Source organism: Aotus nancymaae, unplaced genomic scaffold (genome assembly GCF_030222135.1).
Source record: "Aotus nancymaae isolate 86718 unplaced genomic scaffold, 86718_ANA_hifiasm-v0.15.2.pri h1tg000019l, whole genome shotgun sequence".
In the NCBI taxonomy this organism is placed as follows: Eukaryota; Metazoa; Chordata; class Mammalia; order Primates; family Aotidae; genus Aotus; species Aotus nancymaae.
In genome coordinates, this window is record NW_026988431.1 from 16,445,476 (window position 1) to 16,467,419 (window position 21,944).

At 39.6% G+C, this 21,944-nt stretch overlaps 1 protein-coding gene and 1 non-coding gene across 4 annotated transcripts in view; both read left to right on the forward strand.

The window, feature by feature from the left end:
- Positions 1-21,944, forward strand: part of PLD1 (phospholipase D1) — a 206,898-nt gene that overhangs the window by 23,402 nt on the left and 161,552 nt on the right. Inside the window, exon 1 of one of the 3 annotated variants that reach the window (XM_012466705.3) lies at positions 14,999-15,356. The exons of the other annotated variants lie outside the window; for them this stretch is intronic. The gene's annotated coding sequence lies outside the window, so the exon portion shown is untranslated. Of the gene's footprint in view, positions 1-14,998; positions 15,357-21,944 lie in introns of those variants that run through there. 3 annotated transcript variants of the gene reach the window in all.
- LOC135276011 (U6 spliceosomal RNA) lies at positions 17,822-17,928 on the forward strand. The gene has a single exon (XR_010343578.1). It is a non-coding gene; the product is annotated as a U6 spliceosomal RNA (small nuclear RNA).

The window sequence follows — 21,944 nt, forward strand, 5'->3', positions numbered from 1 at the left end:
GCAGGCTTTTCAGTGCCATATGCTTTTCTCCTCTGGGGCTCTTTGAATAGGATGCCCCTCCTCCCGTGTGTGTTTATAGATAGAAACATCCTATGCATTGGCGGGGGTCTGCCCTGAGCACCATTTTCCCAGCATGCTGAATTATTTCTGTTCCTCTGTGTTTGCACAGCTTTGTTTGTGCACAGTAGAGTTTTGTCAGAGCCATGTAGACTGGCCTCCTTCATGAGTTTGCCAGCTTTTTGAGGACAATGTCTGTCTGATTCATCATCGATTCTCAGTGCCTAGCAGAGTGCATAGCACAGGGTGGTTACGAAGTAGATATTGAAGTAAAGGAATACAATTAAAATAAACAATCTCGTTAACAGATGCGAACCAACTCCTCTCATGACAGCAGAGAATCTAAGCTCACACAAATGATCAGAGTTGGCAGTTGAAGTGCTATACATAGACGGAACTTAATAAATGTCTGTCTTTGTCTTAAGCCATTGATGATAGTGATGTGTTTTTGTAAATGTAGATAACCACAAGCAGATGTGTCAGAGGTCTTTTGTCCAGGAATAAACTGAGTTTCGTCATCATCTTGACAGCACTTTCCTGGATCAGTGTTCAGGAAACATGAAGAGTTTTTAGAACAATTCAACAAATGCGTAATAAAAGTTTGTTATCTTATTTGTTGTTATATCGTCTCTTGGCTTGGGTTTTTATTTGGGAAGCTAATAGAGAGATGGGATATTACTGCTGGGGTTATTGAAGCACTAACTGAATGAATGCAGGTATATCAATAATCCAGGAATCCTATGCATTAAGGAAAAATTCATTTCTATCTCCTTCATATTGTTGTTACCTTGTGAACCTGCCTTGTTTTTCTCAGCAGTTGGTAAACTGATAAACCTGTTTTTCACTGTCATTTACCTCATCAGTTTACCAGCCCAGAAATCCTCCTTTCAGTCATTCCAAAAAAAAAAAAAAAAAAATGCAGATGCACTCCCAAACACAAAAGTTAATTTTCTTCTTCCTCTTGTTCTTTTTTTTTTGAGACAGATCTTTGCTCTCGTCACCCAGGCTGGAGTGCAATGGCGCCACCTCACTGCAACCTCTACCTCCCAGGTTCAAGCGATCTTCTGGAGCAGCTGGGATTATAGGCATCCACCACCATGCTGGGCTAATTTTTGTATTTTTAGTAGAGACAGAGTTTCGCCATGTTGGCCAGGCTGGTTTTGAAATTCTGACCTCAGATGATCCACCAGCGTTGGCCTCCCAAAGTGCTGGGATTACAGGTGTGAGCCACCATGCCTGGCCAAATTTTGTTCTTGAGGCTGATAAACATACTATTTTTTCTTTTTTTACAAAATATTTTTGTTCCCTTTTTAAAAAACTAAGTTGGTTCTAGTAATATCTAAATTTCATTAAGTTATCAGGGAAAAATATCTTCTTTTCCTAAATGAGAATTCAGAGATAATATGCTTGCTGCTCAGTAGAAGGTGGCTGTTCTTTAATTTGCATCAACCTTCCTCATTTGTACCATGCCCCCAGTGCACATGCACATACCACACCATACCATGAACATTCACAAGGGAAAAATGGCCTGAATTTTATTTTCTGGGAATGAAGACATTCAAATGAGTTATAAAATATGCAAATATATTTTAGATTCCTGGTGCACAAATCCATAACATTTTCTCCTAGGTTGATAATACGGTCATCAAGTTCTTGGGTGCTGCATTTTGTACTGTCAACTCTTGCAACATGAGAGAACCATCAGCCACTTGGGGGCATGGAGATATTTACTTCATGAAAAAACAAAAGAAGGCATTGCCAAGGGAAAGTAATTTGATCACAAAAAAATAAGAGAAAATACTCGAGGCAGTTAGTCTATTCCAACATTATGAATCCAGAAAGTAGGCCTGTGTGGACAGAGATGACCATGCCCTACAGACATCTAATGTACCATACAGACTCAGTAAAACCCTGGCCACGGGCCTGTTAGCTGGTACTTCGGCACAGGCCTGCAGCCTGAGAGACAGAGGGGGCCAGAGGTGGACAAGCAGAATGGGCAGTGATTGGCAAGAGAATTCAACTGTAAGCTTTCCAGGGCAGAGACCACATTTGGTTGACTCTCTGTTGTGTACTGGGTGCCTAGCACTCTGCTATAGATATGAACTCAATAATATTTGTTTAATGAATGGCTGGCTGGATGAGTTGAGAGATTCTAGAAGGAATCTAACAGGGAATGGATGGACAGAGACTGGAAGGTTTAAAGCAGTGATAACTTACTGATGAAGGGAGTTAGCATGAGGCATCACTGTGGAGGCATTGCATGTATTGAAAGATCTCTTTGATTGGCTGGAATGTTTGCATAAGAGATAAGAATTCATAAGGAAATTCCCATGTTACTTAGTCTAGTTGCAATTTTGCCAGATGAGATATTTTGTTATATTTATTATATATAAAATAAAGACTTGTTGATTCGTATTTTGAATAAGTAATTAAAACTACACAGAAGTTCAACCGACATGGAAGCTTAATTACAAATTATGGTACCATCCTGAACAATAATGTTGCTTTGAGCGAAAGAAATTCTGAAGTGCTGTTTGAGTCCTCAAACAGAATTCAATTATGATAAAAGTATCTTAGTGTTCCTAATTCTTTATTCTGTCTAATTCTTTGAAATTAGGATAATTACGTCTGATACTTTGGATATCCAAGTATTTGCTTAGACAGCTCACTTGCTGCATTTCTCCCTGGCTCTGGGCAGACAGGATTCTATAATGCAGAATCAGTCTAACCAGCCATTTCCAGATGGACTTGAGGGTGGCTGCTGCTTCGTTTAGAAAGACAGTCTTACTGGATCTTTTCTTTATCTTCCTGGACTCAGAAATTCACTTTCATTAGTTCAGCCAGGGATGAACGAACCCTACAGGTTTGCCTAAAATCAGATCCACTGGGGATTGATGAAGACCAGGATAATAGTTAATTATCCTGAGAAAGTTATTTCCAAATAGTTGGAATAGTTTGTTGGTGGGTAACTATTCTTCTGTCAGGAAAATCTGCCATGAACCTACATTAAGGTGACAAGATAGTTTGGAGAGTACTGAGCAGAATAAAGGGAGCCTGACAGACTTAATCCTACAGTACTGTTTCCAGTTTGGAAAGTCAACCCAAGAAACATTTATTGAGGGTCTGCTGCATGTGAAGGAAGAGAAGCTGGCCGTTATTGAACCCCTCCTGTGTGGTAAGCACTGTTTAGTTCTTTAACAGTTTGGTTTTTTACATGCTTGTTGCATTTAATCTCATTTAATGGGTAAATCACTGTGGAGAGTACGGGGCTGAAAGAAGCAGCCTCTAGCCCCAGAGACGTTCTAGACCTGTACTGTCCAGTATGATGTCCCCTAGCCACATGTGGTTATTTGAGAATTGAAATGTGACCTGTCCAAGTTGAAATGTGTTCTAAGTGTAAAATAGACACTGGATTTCCTAGTACACAAGAAATGTAAAATACCTCGTTAATAATTTTTGTGTGGATCACATTTTAACATTACACAGTATTTTGGAAAAATTTAGGTTAAAGAAACTGTCATTAAATTGTTTTCACCTATTTTATTGTACTTTTGATGTGGCTACTAGAACATTTAAAATTATATATGTGGCTCCTATTTGTAATTCATACTGTATTCCGTTGGAATAGGGAACAGAATAGAGGTAAGATATACATTGCTGAGATCAGGGTTCCCTTCCAACCTTATGACAAGCATTTAAATTCGGGTAAACATTTTGAAGGATACTTTGGCAGTGTCCCACAACAATAAAATCTGGATCTTTCCAGGAGTTACTATAGTATTCCTGTAGTACTGTGTCTGTACTTCAGACACAGAATGCCAAGCTTAACATAGGTACACCTAACATTGTATTTAACTTTTCCTTATGATTCCCTCTAAAATATATATTCGTATGTTATTAGCTGTTAATTGACTATAATATGCTGGGCACTATGTGAGGGGTCCACTACAGTGGTAGGTAAATATGGAGATCCAGATTCAAATATTAGATGATCCTCTCTAAGGTGGAAGGTTCTAGAGCTATTCGCTATCTATAAGTAGCTATGATACCAGATACAAAGTGACAGATGCCTTATGTGTGGCAAGTAAAGAGCTCTGGTGGTTCGAGAGTGTGGTCACTGTCTGGCTTGGAGCCTGTTGAGCCTGAAGGACAATAGGATGTCCTTGGGCAAGATTGGGCGGGTTGCGGTGGTGGTGATCCAAGGGAGGGAACAGCAAGAGAAAGGCTCGGAGGTGAGACATTCTTTGGGAAGAATGGGGCTAATTCGTTTGCCTGGGACATGGCACGTGTGCAGGGCAATGATAAGAGACTGGACTTTAAAAGTGGACGGCCAGGCTAGGGAATGTGGACATTTTTCCTGAGTACTTAAATGTTATTCAAAGGGTTTCTTAAATACACAATTAGCGGTTCCTCTAAAATTATGAATGCCTGAAAGTGTCTTTTTTTTTTTCCCTTCTGAAAGTGAGCTGACTTAGTGCTTACATGTTTTTAAAATAAATTCTGTTGAAATAATTACTTTGAGTCTAGTTTCTTCAGATCCTCCAAATGTGGTATTCATTTTGTTCCAAGTAGCAACATGTTCTTTTTAGGAATGAGAACTGTAAGACACAAAGAGATGTGCTGAGATGGGAGGATCCATTTTTCTCTGATAGCCAATTTGATGAAGTGTTTAAAAAAGTACGCCAGCTCTTTATGTCTTATATTTTCCATTCTATGAAAGAAAAACACTTCCATAGAAATTATTTTTAAGACTATGAAGTTAATAATACCCGCGAGTCTTGAAAAGACCAAATGGGTACACATATTGTCCAAACACAGAGAGTGTAGGCCAAGAGTCCTGAAAGTGCTGGAGAGTGTTTCAGTTCAGAGGATGGGTGGGGCGCAGTGGCCCCAGTCCATCATGCCTGTAATCCCAGCACTTGGTAGCCTGAGGCAGGCAGATCACTTGAGCCAGGAATTTGAGACCAGCCTGGGCAACATAGGGAGACTCCATCTCTACAAAAACATTAATACAAAAACTAGCAGAGTGTGATGGTGCATACCTGTACTCCCAGCTACTCGGGAGGCTGAGGTGGGAGAATCACTAGAGCCCAAGAGGCAGAGGTTGTAGTGAACCATGAATATACCACTGTGCTCCAGCCTGGGTGACAGAGCGAGACCCTGTCTCAATAAATAAATAAACGAGCAAGCAAGCAAAGAAACCCTGTTTCAATCAATAAAATAAAAACAGGAGGCAGATGTTTGGATTTAAATCTCAGCTCTACCATCTGCCAGCTTTTCTGCTCTGTCTTCTAATATCCTCAGATCAACAATTTTATGTCTACTCCTTTGACTCCGCCACGTTTTTACTTTCCATCAATGCCCTGTGTAGTCTAACGTTCCACTTTACTCACCTTATCTACTTGGTCCACTGTTGTGGTTACTCTACTTGCCTCCTTCCTCTTTCTGTCCTACTCTTCTGCAAAACACAACCCTGGTTAAAATCAAGGTTATTGAGGCATAACTCTGCACTTTCTTCCAAACAACGGAGCACACCTGGAAAACACACACACACCACTCTGATGACATTAAATTAATCACTCTATCGTCCATTCCTGCCTCTGCTGACACTCAGCCCTCTCTGGCAACCCTACTGTATTTCCTAGTAAATAGGAAATAGTTTCCTAGAAACTAAAAGCAGTTTCCCAGCTCCCATATCCTCCTGCATCCACCTATCATCTGTCCCCCATCCCTTTCTCTTTATCATAGACACATGTCCATCCTCCTGGTTGAAGTCCGTTGCACCCCAGTGTACCCGATCTGTTGCACTCACCTGTTCAGAACTCTGCTTCCACAGCATCTGCCCACTAGCTTCATTAAAGTTCCTCTTTTTACAGGATCATTCTTATTCAAACATTCTATAATGTCTCCCTTCTTTGCAAATACCTCCTCTTAATTCTTTATCTCCCTCCAGATTTGCCTCATATCTTTGTTCGTCTTCAAAGCAAAACTCTGATAAGTTGTCTGTTCTCACTGTTTGCAATTCTGTACCCCATACTCTCTTCTAACAATATCTTATAAACATTTCAAACATGCAGGAAAGTTGAAAGAATTTTAAGGTGAACACTCGTAAACCACAACCTAGATTCTACAATCAATAGTTTTCTTTATTGCTTGAGTATACGTCTTGTCACCCATCTATCGCTTTATCCTTTTGTCCCATTCAATTTATGTTTTAGATACATTTTAAAGTAAGTTGCAGGCATCAGGACACTCACTCCTAAACATTTCAGTCCACATATGATTCATTTGCTTCCCTATTTGTTTCTGGTTCTCTTTTGAAGTAAAATTTATATACACTGAAATGTTCCAATCTTTAGTGTACCATTCAGAGTTCTGAAAAATGCATGTACCACCTCTGCAATCCAAACCCTTTTCAAGGTACAGAACACGACCATTGCCACAGAAAGTTCCCTCATGTTCCTTCCCAATTCGCCCCCAGACCATCCTCTTATACTCTGCCAGAGGCAACCACTGTTTTGATTTTTCCCCCACCATGTGATTATCAAAATTGAATCATACAGTATAAGTACTCTTTCATGTAAGGCTTTTTTCACTCAGCGTAATGTTTCTGAGATGTTTTCATACCATGTGTATCAGTAATTCATTCCTTTCTGAGTGAATCCATTCCTTTCTGAGCTGCTAAGTATCATTTTATCGTTTGATTATACAACAGGTTGTTTATTCATTTTTTTATGGGTGGATGCCCGAGTGGCTTCCAGGTTTTGACTATCGTGAATACACCTTTTTGTGGCTGTGTTTTCTTTTCTCTTGGATAAACACTTCGGAACGAAATGACTGGGCCATAGGATAGGTGTATATTTAGTTTTATAAACAATGGCTAGTGTTTTTTCTAAGCTCATTGTAGTTTTACCCCCTACCCATGGTGAATGTAGTTTTACACTCTGACCCGTGGTGAATGAGAGTTGTGCTCTCTCTGCATCCTTGCCAGCATTTGGGTTTGATGGTCTTTTTAACGTTTACTTGTTCTGGTGGGGATGTAGCGGTACCTCATTGTGTGTTCTTAAATTTCCTTGATGAATATTAACATTGAGCACTTTTTCACGTGTTTATTGATCACTAGTCTATCTTCCTTTGTTGATGGCCAGTAAATCTTTTCTCACTTTTATCAAATTGTAGGCGTTCATGATGTATTTGAAAATATTAGTTCTTTGTCAGATATATGATTTGCACATATTTTCTCCCAGGCTGTAGCTTTCCTATTTATTTTTTAAACGGTGCCTTTAAATGAACAGAAATTTTAAAAGTTGCCTATTTTTTCCTTTTATGTTGATTGCTTTCTGAGCCATATCTAAAAGCTTGATAATTTTAGTTTTTACGTTTATGTCTATGATCCATCTCAATTTTTGAGTGTGGTGTGAGGTCGGGGTTGAGACTTATTTATTTTTGCTATGTAGATATTTAGTTATTTTAGCATCATTTGTTAGTAAGTCATTTTTTTCACTGTTGGATTTTTCTCTCACCTTCATGAAAGTTGAATGAGGATATAAGTGTGAGTCTATTTCTGAGCTTTCTATTATGTCTCATTCATCTATTTGTTGATCCTGTCCTAGTACTCCACTGTCCTGATTACTGTAGACTTAGTATGATGTTTTGAAGTCAGGTAGTGTGAAGTCCTCCAACTTTGGTTATATTTTTTATGACTGCTCTGGATAGTCTAAATACTTTAAATTTCTATACACATTTTAGAATGAGATTATCAGTTTGTACAAAACAGTTTGATGAGATTATAACTGGGATGGTGTTGAATCTATAGATCAGTTTTTGGACAATAGAAAACTTAAAAATATTGGTCTTTTAATCCATGAACATGGTATATTCACTTATTTAGTTCTTTAATTTCTCTCAGCAATCTCTTGTCACATTCTCATTCGAGCCCACTTTTTAGGCTTTTGCATAAAATTCCCCTGAGCCCACTCTTGAGGACACCAGTGACCTCCATGTTTCTACATCCAGTGGTCAGTTCTCAGACTTATGTATCCAAACCCCAGTCCTGAATCTCAGACTTATGTATCCAAGCCTCAAACTTACATATCCAACTTCCTACTGCTCTTCATTTGGGTATCTAAAAGTTCTCTTAAACTTAACCTACCCAAAATGGCACTCTTGATTTGCCCCTAAAACTTACTGTTTCTCCTCAGACCCCCCCACCCACAATGTTCCCTAGCTTAATAATTAGACTTTCCTGTTACTCATTTGAGTCCTAGAGTCTTCCTTGGCATTTCTCTTTCTTTTACATTCTGCATCACAACCCACATCAGAAAATCTTCTTGGCCCTATCTTCACAGTAGATCCTAGATCTGACTACTTCTCTTCATCTCCCACCTGGACTACTTCAGTGTTCTCCTAAGTAGTTTGCCTTCTCTCAGTCTATTCTATTCTTTTTTTATGTTTATTTTTCATTGAGACACAGTCTCTCTCTCTTGCCCAGGCTGGAGTGCAGTGGCACGATCTTGACTCACTGCAACCTCTGCCTCCCAGTTCAATCAATTCTCCTGCCTCAGCCTCTTGAGTAGCTGGGATTACAGGTGCCCACCATCATTCCTGGCTAATTTTTGTATTTTAAGTTGAGAGGGGGGTTTCACCATGTTGCCCAGTCTGGTCTCGAACTTCGGACCTCAAGTGATCCGCCTGCCTCAGCCTCCCAAAGTGTTGGGATTACAGGCGTGAGCCACCATGCCCAGCCCCTCTCAGCCTATTCTTTACCTACCCAACTCGAGTAATCTTTTCAAATGGCACAGTGTTTCACTGCCTTGATTAAATCCTTTCAGGGCCTTTTCATTATATTTAAAGAAAAAACCAAATGAAACTACGCAATGGTTTACAAAGCCGTGCATGATCAGACTTCCCAGTTTCTTCTCTCACTACACCCTCTACTGTCGCCCTTTCTTTCACAGCACTGACTACACTGGCCTTTTTGTTGTTCTTGAACACACCAAGTCTGTAGCCTTTGCAGTTTCTGTTTCTTCTGCCTGGAACCTTTTCCCAGGTGATTACTTAGCCTGTCCCCTCTCTTTGTTCAGGTCTCTGCTCAAGTGTCATCTCCCCAGAGAGGCCTCTTCTGACCACCTTATCTAAGGAGTGCTCCACCTCACCACTTACCCCATCTCTCTCCAGTCCCTTACTCTGCTTTGGTTTTCTTAACAGCACTTAGTATTATCTGGCTTTATATATATTTGTTTTAATTTTTGATAGTCTGTCTTCCCTAATAGAATATAAACTCCCTGAAGATAGAAGTTTTCTGCTTTCATCATTAATGCTGATAACAATGCCTGTCACATAGTAGCTGCTCACTAAGTACATGTTAAATGCCTGACCTTGGGAAATTTAAACTTTCTGGTCCCATTTTCATTACCTGAAAAATGGGGAAAATAATGGTATCTAACTCATATGGCAGATGTGAATGTCAAGTGAGATATTGATTCTAGGAAGATATTATGACAGTCGTGTTGGCTGTTGTTTGGTAATTATCATTAAGTAACATAAATGATTTAAATACCTTATAAGCTACAAATACATATATGAGTGCAACGTAAGGTAGCATTTTTGTTATGTGCTTTTTACAATGGTCGATTTCAGAGATATAACTCGTAATATGTAGTTACTGATAACTAAGTGGGAGAAAGTAGACATAAGTACACGAAAAGTTAAATGCCATTGCTATTTAAATAACCCATCCATTAAAATAGAAAGTCACAAGGCATAATTTGTTGCCTAATGGATTTGCTACTGCTGATTGCCATAGTTGTTGAGCGATTTTTTTTTAAAGCAGGGTAACCTGAAAACACTTTGTAGGGGACACGGGTTTGGGCTGCCCCTTGAAATGCTGGGGAGGATTTGACTCCTTTACTGCTGAGGACGGGGAAGGGCATGGACGCAGTTGGGACAGTGGCACAAACTCAAAAGGAAGGAAGAACTGGGCAATTTGAAAAATGGAATAAGCCAGTTTGGCTGGAAGGCGAGGTCTTGTGAGAAAGCAGATTCAGAGCAACACAAAAAACAGGGTAGGATCTAAAGCAAATGGCTTCAGGTTAAAGGAACTGCCAGGGCAACAGGAAACCCTTCCTTAGGTTGGGTAAGCAAGGAAGGAAATGCTTCTGGGCAATTAGGAAAGAAGGCAAATTATCAAGGGCTTGTTCCTGCCAGGTTTAGTACCCTCTTCCCTTATAGTGGAGGCAGCTGTGAGTGAAGCCTCCGCCTTTTGTATAGCGGATGGGTGTGCCATGTCCAGAGGAAGGCCAGCTCTTCTGTTCCTGGGATGCAGGAAGGCCAGCTCTTCTGTTCCTGGGATGCAGAAACCAATTCTGAACCATTTTTTTTACCCACAGAAATTCTCACTCTAGTTTTTAGGTGACTGATTCGAAGGCAAGTGACAATTTTCACTGTGGCTCCTTATTTAAAAAAGGAAGAAAATAATAAGGAAATTTGGAAATGAAAGATCCATCAATCAACATAGTAATTTACTTTTTAACTGCATATTAAGAAATGTTCAGCTTTTTTTTTTTTTTAAGCAGAAGTTACTGTATTGTGTCAGATTAGTTATATAAAGCCACATTCTCATTGTGTAAAGGGAAGTCATGTATTATATGAAAAAGGTCCAAAGTCATCTGTGAACTGATCAGGTTATTTAAAGAGAGAGCTTATCTAGTTAACCATGAGATAAAATTTGTTTGAAATTATACAGTGTTATGTAAAATTACAGTAATTTAAAAGGGTACCATCCCATGCACCTTCAGTTTTTTGTTATTACAAAGTTACAAAATGATGTCACACTTTGCAGCGTTAGAATAGATTTCAGAGCAATTTGTAGTAATTAAGAATAACCTTGTAAAAGTAAAAGAAGCAAAATAAAATATAGACGGGAGCCATGACAGATGCTGCAGAATAGGGAAGGGATGTGAAGACAATAAGCGCTGTTGTCATTACCGCAGCCCTGGCAACACGCGTCACAGATTAAATAATGAATGCCAGTTCGTGGGCACAGAGAAGCGAGAACAGAGAGCCCATTGTTTCAGCTCATCCATCTAATTTCAAACCAATTGCTTAAGTAAAGGCTTCTCTCTCGGTTAGGGCCAATGGCAAATTAAAGAGCTGAAATATTGCAAATCTTGTAATTCACCCTGAATCACTAATCAGAAGAACTAAATAAAAGAGATTTGAGCACAGAAACGAATTAAATTCTTAGCCCTGCCTGCAAATAGAAGCCTGGAGAGAAGTGTAACTCAGTCATTTGGGTGGGCAGCCACTGCGCCCTGCTCTTGCAATCAGGTTCTAGCTAGTGTGGCATGGGGAGGGGCTCTCATCTCACTCTTCTGTGCCCATGACTACTGCTCCATAGAGTGGGGTGACAGGTCCCGCCGTCCGCTGCAGGAATGGTGCAGTGCGGGGGCCCAGGAAGGACTGTCTTCTTAGATGGCAGCTTCTGCTGATGTTCAAGGCAGGTTTGGTTTCCTGCCTTTTCCAACTCTGGATCACTGTGATGAACTAATGAGCTAATACATGTGAAAACACTTTTTTTTTTTTTTTTACACAAATGAAGGGTTTACTGTTTTTATAATTTAGGGTTTGGAGTCAGGGTGGAAAGAGTGCAAAGTCAGAGGTCCTTGGTTTGCATCCTAGCTTCGAAAGCCGGCTCCATCTCATACTAGGTCCCCCTTTTCCCAATGCTGTTTTCAAGTGTTTTTCCTGTGCCTTTTGCTTTTCCCTTTCATTTTAATTAATTAATTAATTTTGAGACAGAGTCTCGCTCTGTCATCTAGGCTGGAGTGCAGTGGCACGATCTCAGCTCACTGCAACCTCTGCCTCCTGGGTTCAAGCAATTCTCCCACCTTAGCCTTCTGGGGCCTGCTGGGTATCCTCCCTGGTTGGCTCAGAGGACCTCAAACCCAGCCTCCTATAGTGAATTCCTTGGCTTGGGCATCCCACCACTCTGCTCCCACCAGCCTGCCCTTCCTCCTTGTCCCTAGCTCTGTGAATGCCATTAGCAACCACCACGTGGCTCCGGCCCCGAGCTGGCTTGACAAGCGAGCCAGTGAGCTCATGCTATTGCCAGGGTTACTGCACAAGCCTCCTTGATACAGTTTGTGAAGGCATACACTTGTACGTTTTACAGCACTGTCCTGTGCTTGAGTTTACCTGGAATGTACGATTTCTTCTCACCCAACAAGGCCTCATTCCTCCTACTTATCCTTTCAGCATGCATATCTGGTCACTTTCTGGTTTAGTATCCCTTGATGACACCTCTTTGCTCCATTATGTGACACGAGAGGACTCCGCCTTCCTCACAGCGTTTTCTTCTGCTGGGCCCTGAGCCTTACTAAGGTCCCTGCAGGCAGTCCCTGCAATGGCCCCCACCCCACTTACCCCTTTGCTTTGGCAGACTGAGCAAGTGCCCTCTGCCTCGGGACCCCTTCTCTTCCATATCGCCTCCAGGTCTCAGTTCTGTGGCTGCTTCTCTGGAAAGCCTTTGTGAGGACTGTTCACAGTGCATGCGTTGTCTGTTGTCTCCCCGTCCCTCGCATTTGACCAGGGCCTGGCAGGGTTGAAGTGGTATGCCCTCAGGAAGACAGAGTTATGAAAGTACATGGCTAGCAGCACCGACCTGGGTTCTAATCCCAGCTCTGTCTCTAACCGTGCGATCCTGCCAGTGTACTTACTACCCTTTGGATGCCTCAGTTTTCTATCATCTGTAAAACTGACATAATAGAGTGGTAAGGTTTAAATGAATTAACACTTATAAAGCACTTTAGAACCAAGCTTGGCTCATCATAAGAGCTTAAATAATAGCTATCCTTATTCAGTTTAGTTTTAGTAGGACTCCGTGGGCTCATTTAAAAGTCATATGGTGCTGTACTCTTACTATTGCTGGGGTTTTATTAAATAATATAGTGTAATTTGGGACCCACGACTTAACTTGTCATCTTCATTAAGGTTCATATCAGATATTCATTTTGGTAGAATTAGTTTATATGTGACAAAAGGAAATAAGTTTTTACTGAAAGATAAGAACAATTCTGGGAATACAGACATACAGAATCATGGAGACACAGTCCCAACAGTAGTTTATCTAGCTGAGTTGGAGATTTATTCACATTTCTTCCATTTCAAAGATTGTGCTGGTCTCCCAGAAGTATTTTTTGAAGCTCTTTGTGCAGAGGAGAGATCAATATTATTTATCAGAGGATTTCCTTGGCCATGCAAATCATCATGTATGTTTGCAAACCAGCGCCACGTAAAAGAGATGGTTTTGAATATAATTACTTTTGTTTTGCATGAGCATTTTTATATCCTCTAGAAATATTTCACTCTTGTGGGGAAACAATTTAATAATCTTTAGTGACATATTGTATGTGACATTAATGCGCTCGCATAGCTGATCCTTCCCTGTTTTTCTTCCAACATCAAAGTAATAACATTTCCCCCGAGGTTCGCTCAAGTCATCCAGCCTTCTCTTGCTTTTGCCAGCAGGTGGGGTACGAGCTCCTTTGAAAGTCGTCAGCACATGTCTTCAGGCTTGTTTTTTCTTCCAGAGGTGGAGTTGATTGTCCTGCCCACTCATTCTAAAGTGACCCCATGAGATCCTGTCGAGCTCTGATCTGGGAGTGGGTAGAGGAGGTGGGCAAGGTACGTGTTAGATCTAAAATAGCCCCCAGGATTTTCGTGGCTGAATTTGTTAAGCTAATGGCTTATATTTCATAGGTTTTGAGTAACTTGAATTTTACCAGAAATTCATGTAAATCAATTTGGCAACAAGTGAATCAAATTTTACTTGGCATATTTTAGTCCAATCTTATGGCTTAGGAAAAACAATAATTAAAGTTCAGAAACCTTGACCCTTATGTTAAGATAAGTCTTACTATTTAAACAAACACAAATCATGGCAACAAGCCGTTAGAATTAAAACTGTTCTTGGAGTTGAAAACTAGGGGAAAATATATACTGTGAACACATTGTGTAAAAAGCTAAGCATAGATTCTTATTCTTTTTTTTTTTTTTTTTTTTTTTTTTTTTGAGACGGAGTCTCAGTCTTGTTGCCCAGGCTGGAGTGCAGTGGCACGATCTCTGCTCACTGCAACTCTGCCTCCCGGGTTCAAGCAATTCCCCTGCCTCAGCCTCCCGAGTAGCTGGGACTACAGGTGCGCGCCACCATGCCCGGCTAATTTTTTGTATTTTTAGTAGAGACGGGGATTCACCATGTTGGCCAGGATGGTCTTGATTTCCTGACCTCATGATCCACCCGCCTCAGCCTCCCAAAGTGCTGGGATTACAGGCGTGAGCTACCATGCCTGACTCCAGATTCTTATTCTTTCTTAAGCAATATGCTAGAACATACTGACTGCTTTAACTGCTTCAAGAAATTGATCAACATTTTACTAGAATGAAAAATAAGTTTAATTTCTTTGAAATTATAGTGAGTGGTATTAAGTTCCATTTTAAAAGGCAACTAAAAGTTTCTCCATGTTAAAAGACATGTCGTAGCTTATAAATCTGTTCTAAATGTAGGTGGTGCAACTGAATTATAAGAATGTTTTTAAGATTTACAGACACCAAGTCAGAATCAGAAATTAGAAGGTTCTTTGGCAAATTTTTCTCTTGAATTTAAAATTAATCTTTGGGTTCGATGAGGTTTTTAAGCTTATTCAGTGTTATCTGGAAATAGTATCTACGTTTGATTCTCAGAAACGATAACTTCATATGTCCCTCTTCTGCAATGCGAAATTACACTGCTATATGTTCCATAACTGCCACCCAACTTGGCCAACATAAAAGTCATGTCATGGCCCTAATGGAGGGCAGACTGTATTCCCTTGTTTAAAATAAATCAGTCACTTTAATGCAGCGTCTGATGGGAGAGAAGGGAGTAAGAGTTCTCTTTGTTTTAAGTTTGTGTTATGGTTTTCTTGGGTAGCAAGTACAAGCCTGAAGCTGTAGCTCATGCTGTCTGTGGGTTTTATTTCTCACAGCAGTCCAGTGTCTATTTAACATATGGGGAGTGGTTTCAAGTTCATTACTAAAGCTTATAGGCTAAAGTGCTTTCTGGGCTTGGCTATGACTTAAGTCGCCTTTGGGGAGTCAGCCAAAACTGGGCTTGGGAACAGGAAGGCTTTCTCCGTTTATTTGGATTCTCAGGGTAATCAGTTTTGCCCCCTCTCAGCTATCAGCTGCTTTGGAGATTGGTTTCATAGTAAGGATTCTTTCTTTAAAGTGATATGGAGCGACTACTTTCACAGGGGCACCAGGTTAGTAAATGACGTTTCGCACTTTCGGCTGCATGTGTCAGATTTTCTTTCTGAGCTCATGGTGTGATGATAGGACAGACGGGGTTGCTGCGTTCTTTTAGAAAATAATGTGAGTTTGTTTAACCTGTGGAGGTATAGGCAGTTATGTTTCTCTTTGTAATATATGTATTGTTTGACCATATTAAATACAACTGGAAGCCAAGAGGAAATGACATACTAATATGTGTGTTAGATTTGCAGTCTAGAGGTCTTGTTAGTAAATATCAGTCCCCCCCCAACCGTTTTTTTTTTTTTTTGAGACAGGGTGTTGCTCTGTCACCAAGGCTGGAGTGCAGTTGAATGATCATGGCTCACTGTAGTCTCAAGCTCTTGGGCTCAAGCAATCCTCCCACCTCAGCCTCCCGAATAGCCGGGATTATAGGTGCATGCCACCACACCCAGCTAATTTTTTTTTTTTATACTTTTTTATAGAGATTGGGTTTTGCCATGTTGCCCAGGCTAGTCTCTAACTCCAGGGCTCAAGCAATTCGCCTGCCTCATCCTCCCAAAGTGCTGGAATTACAAGCATGAACCACATTGCCCGGCCCTGTTTCTTTCTTATCATTACTTTCTTTGTGTCCTCGCACTAGATCTGCTAGGGATAAGTATGATTTTATCCGCAGTGGATTTTATTTTTTGAAATGTTAAGCAGCATGTGTTGTGCCCGACCTGGTGTTGTCCTCCCTCGCCACACTTGTGCACGCTTGTCTGATGCACGGTTTTTCCTCGGGCCTACTCCTTGGAGTTACAGTGAACCAGAATATCATTTTCATTTTCTCTTTGAAAAGTCTGGCACTTTTCTGGAATGCCCCATAAGATACTGGCATGAGAATTGATTCAGGCAGAGTGTACAGGTGGATTAAGCCTAACTGAATCCCATCTTCAGTTTTGCTGTTTTTATTTTGAAGTGATTCTTCAGAATATGAGATTACCTTATGATTAAAGAACAGCTGTAAAAATGAAGTGTGACTTGTAAAACATAAACGTATTGTTAACAGTAATTAAGAAATTAACTCAATATAATTAAGCACAGAGGAAGACATTGTCTGTATTAATCTCATTGATTTAAAGATCTAAAGAGCAATTCTGCCTCTGTTAATTTGCCACCAAAGCAATCTGGCATGAAATTGTTCTATAGGAGTAGAATTTGGTGTTTTAAAGTTTGCAACGCTTTATGAAATATAGTTTCTCTTGTTTTTATGTTATTTTAAGTATTCTTTAGTTCAGGGTAATGTAATAGTGTTTTAAAATATGCTAATATGCTTCTGTTATTGCAATTTTATTCTCCTTTTTTCCCCACTGGGAAATACAGTGTATTAGAAAGGGTCTATTCTTTCATGTTCTTCTCTACTTAAAAAAAATGAGGCAGAAGGGAGATAGAAATAGATACTAAAGAAAGTTCTTTGAGGTGATATGCTAAACTTTAAGGCTACCTTTTCCATGAGTGTAAGTTGAAGTTATAATGTTTTGGCTGCATGCCACTTACACAAAATTCACTATATTTTATACCCCAAAGACACAACTGTACAGCTGTGTTATTGCCCCTGCCTCTGCAGATATCTTCTTTAAGAGGAAGTTTATTATGTCATTTTAGCTTTCCCAGAAGTGCAAAGATTACTAAGACTTTGCTTAGTTTTATATATATGTATATATATGCCATATATTTGCTATTACTGCACATACATGCTATTGTGCAATTATTAATTATTAAATGGTATTAACTGACATTTTAAGGAATGACTTGTCCACCCGATTGTAGCTACCTGATGATTTTAGAGAGAAATAGTAAGACATTTTATTCGTTGATTACTTGTTTGTGTTTGATGGGTGCAGACAAATATCTTTAAAAGCTTTACGTAAAACTCATTTGTATCTTGGAGATCTCAGTTTCTGTGTTCCCAAGTGCTTCATAGCTTTTCATCTAGGGATAGTAACAAAGCAAAGACCATTGATTAAGAACAAAAATAATGTGGCAAAGGATTGGCTAACAAAGAAACTCCCTGAAAACCAGATTTTAGGGTTTTTCCAGAGAGTATACACATTTAAACGTTTCCTTCAAATGTGGGAGGAAAAAAAAATGTACTGTTCAGTAGAAGTTCAAAATCTGTAAATTTGAGATGAAGTGTCTAAGCAAACCTTTGATTATTCCTGGTTCTAGGTTTGGAACACACATTGCATTTTTGTTCTCATCCTGCTGGACTGGCTTAATTTTGTTACATCTGGGTCGTCTGGCTAAGAAGAGATGGGCATTTATCTCATAACATCCATCTAATCTTCAGCAGAGCTTTGTGCTAATTAACTTTTATCCAGCATGCTTTCTTGTTGATATTCAAAGTGATTTAGATGTCTCACACATCTCCTGTGGTTTATGAACTTAGCTATGACCCAGCAGCATGTGATACCTATTTTCTTATAAAATGAACCGAGTGCTCTCTTTGGCAGCACATATACTCAAATTGGAACGATACAGAGAAGATTAGCATGGCCCCTGCACAAGGATGACATGCAAAGTCATGAAGTGTTCCATATTTTTTAAGAATTATAATTCGATATATTATAAAGACACATGCACACGTATGTTCATTGTGGCACTATTTACAATAGCAAAGACCTGGAACCAACCCAAATGCCCATCAAAGATAGACTGGATAAAGATAATGTGGCACATATACACCATGGAATACTATACAGCCATAAAAAAGGATGAGTTCATGTCCTTTGCAGGGACGTGGATGAATTTGGAAACCATCATTCTCAGCAAACTGACATAAGAACAGAAAACTAAACACTGCATGTTCTCACTCATGGGTGTTGAACAATGAGACACATGGACACAGGGAGGGGAACATCACACACTGGGGTCAGTTGGGGGTTGTGGGGCTAGGGGAGGAGTAGCAGGGGGTGGGGAGACTGGGAAGGAATAACATTAGGAGAAATACCTAATGTAGGTGATAGGGGGATGGAGGCAGCAAACCACCATGGCATGTGTATACCTATGTAACAGTCCTGCAAGATCTGCACATGTACCCCAGAACTTAAAGTATAATTTAAAAAAAGGTTAATCTGAGTTTCAAACTTGGAGGTAAATCCTTAGGCAGACTTTTAAAACTTGAATTGGTTATGCCCCAAATGTTGAGGAAGTTGCATGGCAGTGGAAGATCAGGACTCTGAGGAAGGAATTGAAGAACTAGGAATAGTGATGGTATTAGAGATGAATGTTCTGACTGCGAACCTCGATAGATTTTCATCTGATGGACCAATTCCCTTCACACCCCAGATCACTCCTTGTTCCAGAGTGATCACACATAGTCTTAATCTTTGCAGCATGTGGTTTGGGAAGTGTAGGCATTTGATGTGCAGTTTATAGCCTTGTCAGCTTCACGTAATGATTAAAATGAACAGTGCCACATCTGCCTTTCCATGCCTAACCTCCTGGTTCTTGACCTCTTCAAGAACCAGGTGCTTGTGTGCACATAGGTCTTATGGTTATGTATCAGAAAATGTGGGAGACGGTGATGCCACCCACCCTGGAAATTCACTATTTTAGTAATGTCACTAAATACTTACCTTCCCAGAGGGATTGCAAAAGCTGAGGACAGAGTATACTCCTGGAGCTGATCTGATCACGGAACTCCCCAGTCGCCTGTTTCTTTCTGAAGGACCCAATTTAATCTTGACCTGGCATTTTGGGGTGGAGAGGCAGTGGTGGTAGTAATAGTTATAGCAGAAGTGGCAGAATAGTGGTAATAATAATAATAATAATAATGAACACTCAACAGACATTTCCTAAGTGCAATCACTGTTCTAATCTTTTTTTTTTTTTTTTTTTTTTTTTGAGGCAAAGTCTCATTCTGTTACCCGGGCTGGAGTGCAGTGGCATGATCACTGCTCACTGCACCCTCAAACTCGTGGTCTTAGTTAACCTCCCACCTTGACTTCCCAAAATGCTGGGATTACAGGCATAAGCCACCATGCCTGGCCTGTTCTAAGTCTTTTACTTAATCCTCACAACACCGTAAGTGGTCGCTTTTCTCTATTATCTCTGTTTTATAGTTGAGGAAGCTATCCAAGAAAGTTAGGTTGACCCAAGTCAGAGCAACTAGTAAGCAGCAGTGACAGTGTTGTGCATTAGAGTGCTGTGGAGGGGGAAAAACTGAAAATATAATCCAGTATTGCAAAACTATAAGAAAAAAATATAATCCGATACATTTCAGATTATACTATATCCAATATAATCCAGTATTTATTATTGAGATATTGACATCTATGCTGCTCTTCCTTTCAAAGATGCTCCGTTGACCTACTGTCAACAAGCAAGGGAAGCCATTTGTGTCCTTTCTCTACTTAGGTTGGGGTGAGCTTGTGCTCCGCCTTCTCACCTACTCCATTCACGACCAGTGGCAAGAGCCTGGAGACTGACGGCAGGGTATAGAGGTTGAGCATGGTCCATAAATGAGACCAGTAGTGACCGGTCAACATGGAGAATAGCCCTCTGCATTGAATACTGTATTTTAACTACTTAAGCTACTCTTGGGATTTTAGAGACTTTTTAAGGCTAAAATAATAAAACCACTAAAGCTAGGAACTTGGACTTTCTGATTGTTTAGCTATTTGGCCTGTATGAGTGTCCTCTTTATTTCTGCGCACTATGACTTCCTGCTAGTAATCAAAGCTGTGGTTATTTTGTCAGTCTTGAAGGTTTTCTTAAGCTTAATGGGTAACCAAGATTATGAGACATGTATTTTTTTAAAAGACATAAATGTGCATTTGAAAATATTGAAGAAACAACTTCTACCCAATTTGGCTAAAATTTAAACATGTGATGAATAAGTTTGGAACCTTTAGCAATATAGAACAATACAGTCCAGACAGATTAAGGAGCTAACTTAAAAGAAACCAAACAATAAAACTTCTGATCTTTCAATGGGTAAGCACTTTCTCTTCCCAAAATCAATAGAGGAAATCACAAAAGGAAAAAGTCAATCGATTTAAATTTTTTAGGTAGGAGTGTAGAAGCTTTAAGTATAAAAATTTTAACTGAAGGATTATTTATTACCATGAAAAGTTGCAAATAATAAAAACATAGAGTAGCAGAAGAAAATTGCATGGTAGACCATTACAATTTTATTTATGAAAAATTGTAATAGGAGGAAATGGTGATGACAGATCTTTAAGTTAAAATCCTGGATATTAAACTATCTATACATCACACATCTGAATGTGTTTAAAATAGACCTTTCTATGTGTGTGTGTTCTGCTTACAGAGACAACAAAGGGTGATCACCTTAAGTTAACAGGGATTTAGGGGTTAGTTTAAAGGTGGGATTTCTGATGATTTATATTTTGTTCTTACACATTTTTCTACATATTGGTATTTTTAAACATGATTATATTCATTTAAAAAAGGGAAAAATTATTCATGGAGAAAAGAATGAGAATATACCAACATTTAAAAGTGGAAATAGACTAACATTACTGTTAATCTATTGAAGGTAATAGCTGTAAGACTGATTTTAATTTTCTCAAATTTTTACATATTTAAGGTTTTCTTAAATAAGAATTTATTTTTATAATAAAAATTAAAATCAATTAGAAGTGACAGGTTAGAGTTGAGGCGAAATGAACTTTTATAAAGGACAGGATCATTTTACTTTGGAGAACAATTATGTTGCTGCCGTTATACATCATGTTAGGAAACATACCAGGTCATGTTTGTGACGAAAGGGACACATCAGCATACCAAGGCAGTCCTTAGTAGGGACGATTTCACTGGAATGCTGAAGACAGAAGAAAAGCTTAGAGTAGCTGACTTCATTCTTCCCCTTCCTCATTTGATAGATCAAGTCACTGAAGCCCAAAATGATTGTGTCCTCAAGGCTACAAAGTTGTAGTAGATTCGAATGGAGGCTTTTGGGGTCCTTTGACTCCCCCTTTGCTACTCTTTATAATATTCTGCTCATTTTCACACACTTTAGTAATGATGAATGAAACTACATTTCCATTTATCCTAGGTTGGTAAAAAGAAAAAGCTAACGCATTCAGCACTTTACTTAATGATTGAGAAAGAGGCGGTTGGCTGATAACTCCTCCTGAGGAAGACCTACCAACTTCACCAGCATGCTCATTGTTCTCACCATTGTTACTGGAACATTTTGTTCTTAGGTACAAGCTTACTTTACACACATCTGGTTTCTGTGTTTGCTCTGGAAGACACAAGCCACATGGAGTGCCTAGAGAACACTTGATACTGAGCCCTGGGAATCATTTTTTTAACAGCTTTATTGATATTGTATAATTTACAGATCATAAAGTTAAGCCCTTTAAACTATACAATTCATTGGTTTTTCAGATATCTACAGAGTTGTGTGACCATAACTATAGTCCATTTTTTGAACATTTTCATCACTCCAAAAAGAAACTTTGTACCCATCCTCCCTACCTCCCTCTTTTCCTCCCCTAGCTCCAGGCACCTATTCTACTTTCTTCCTTTCTCTTCCTCTCCTCCTCTTCTCTTTCCCTCTCCTCCTCTCTCTCTCTCCCTCTCACTCT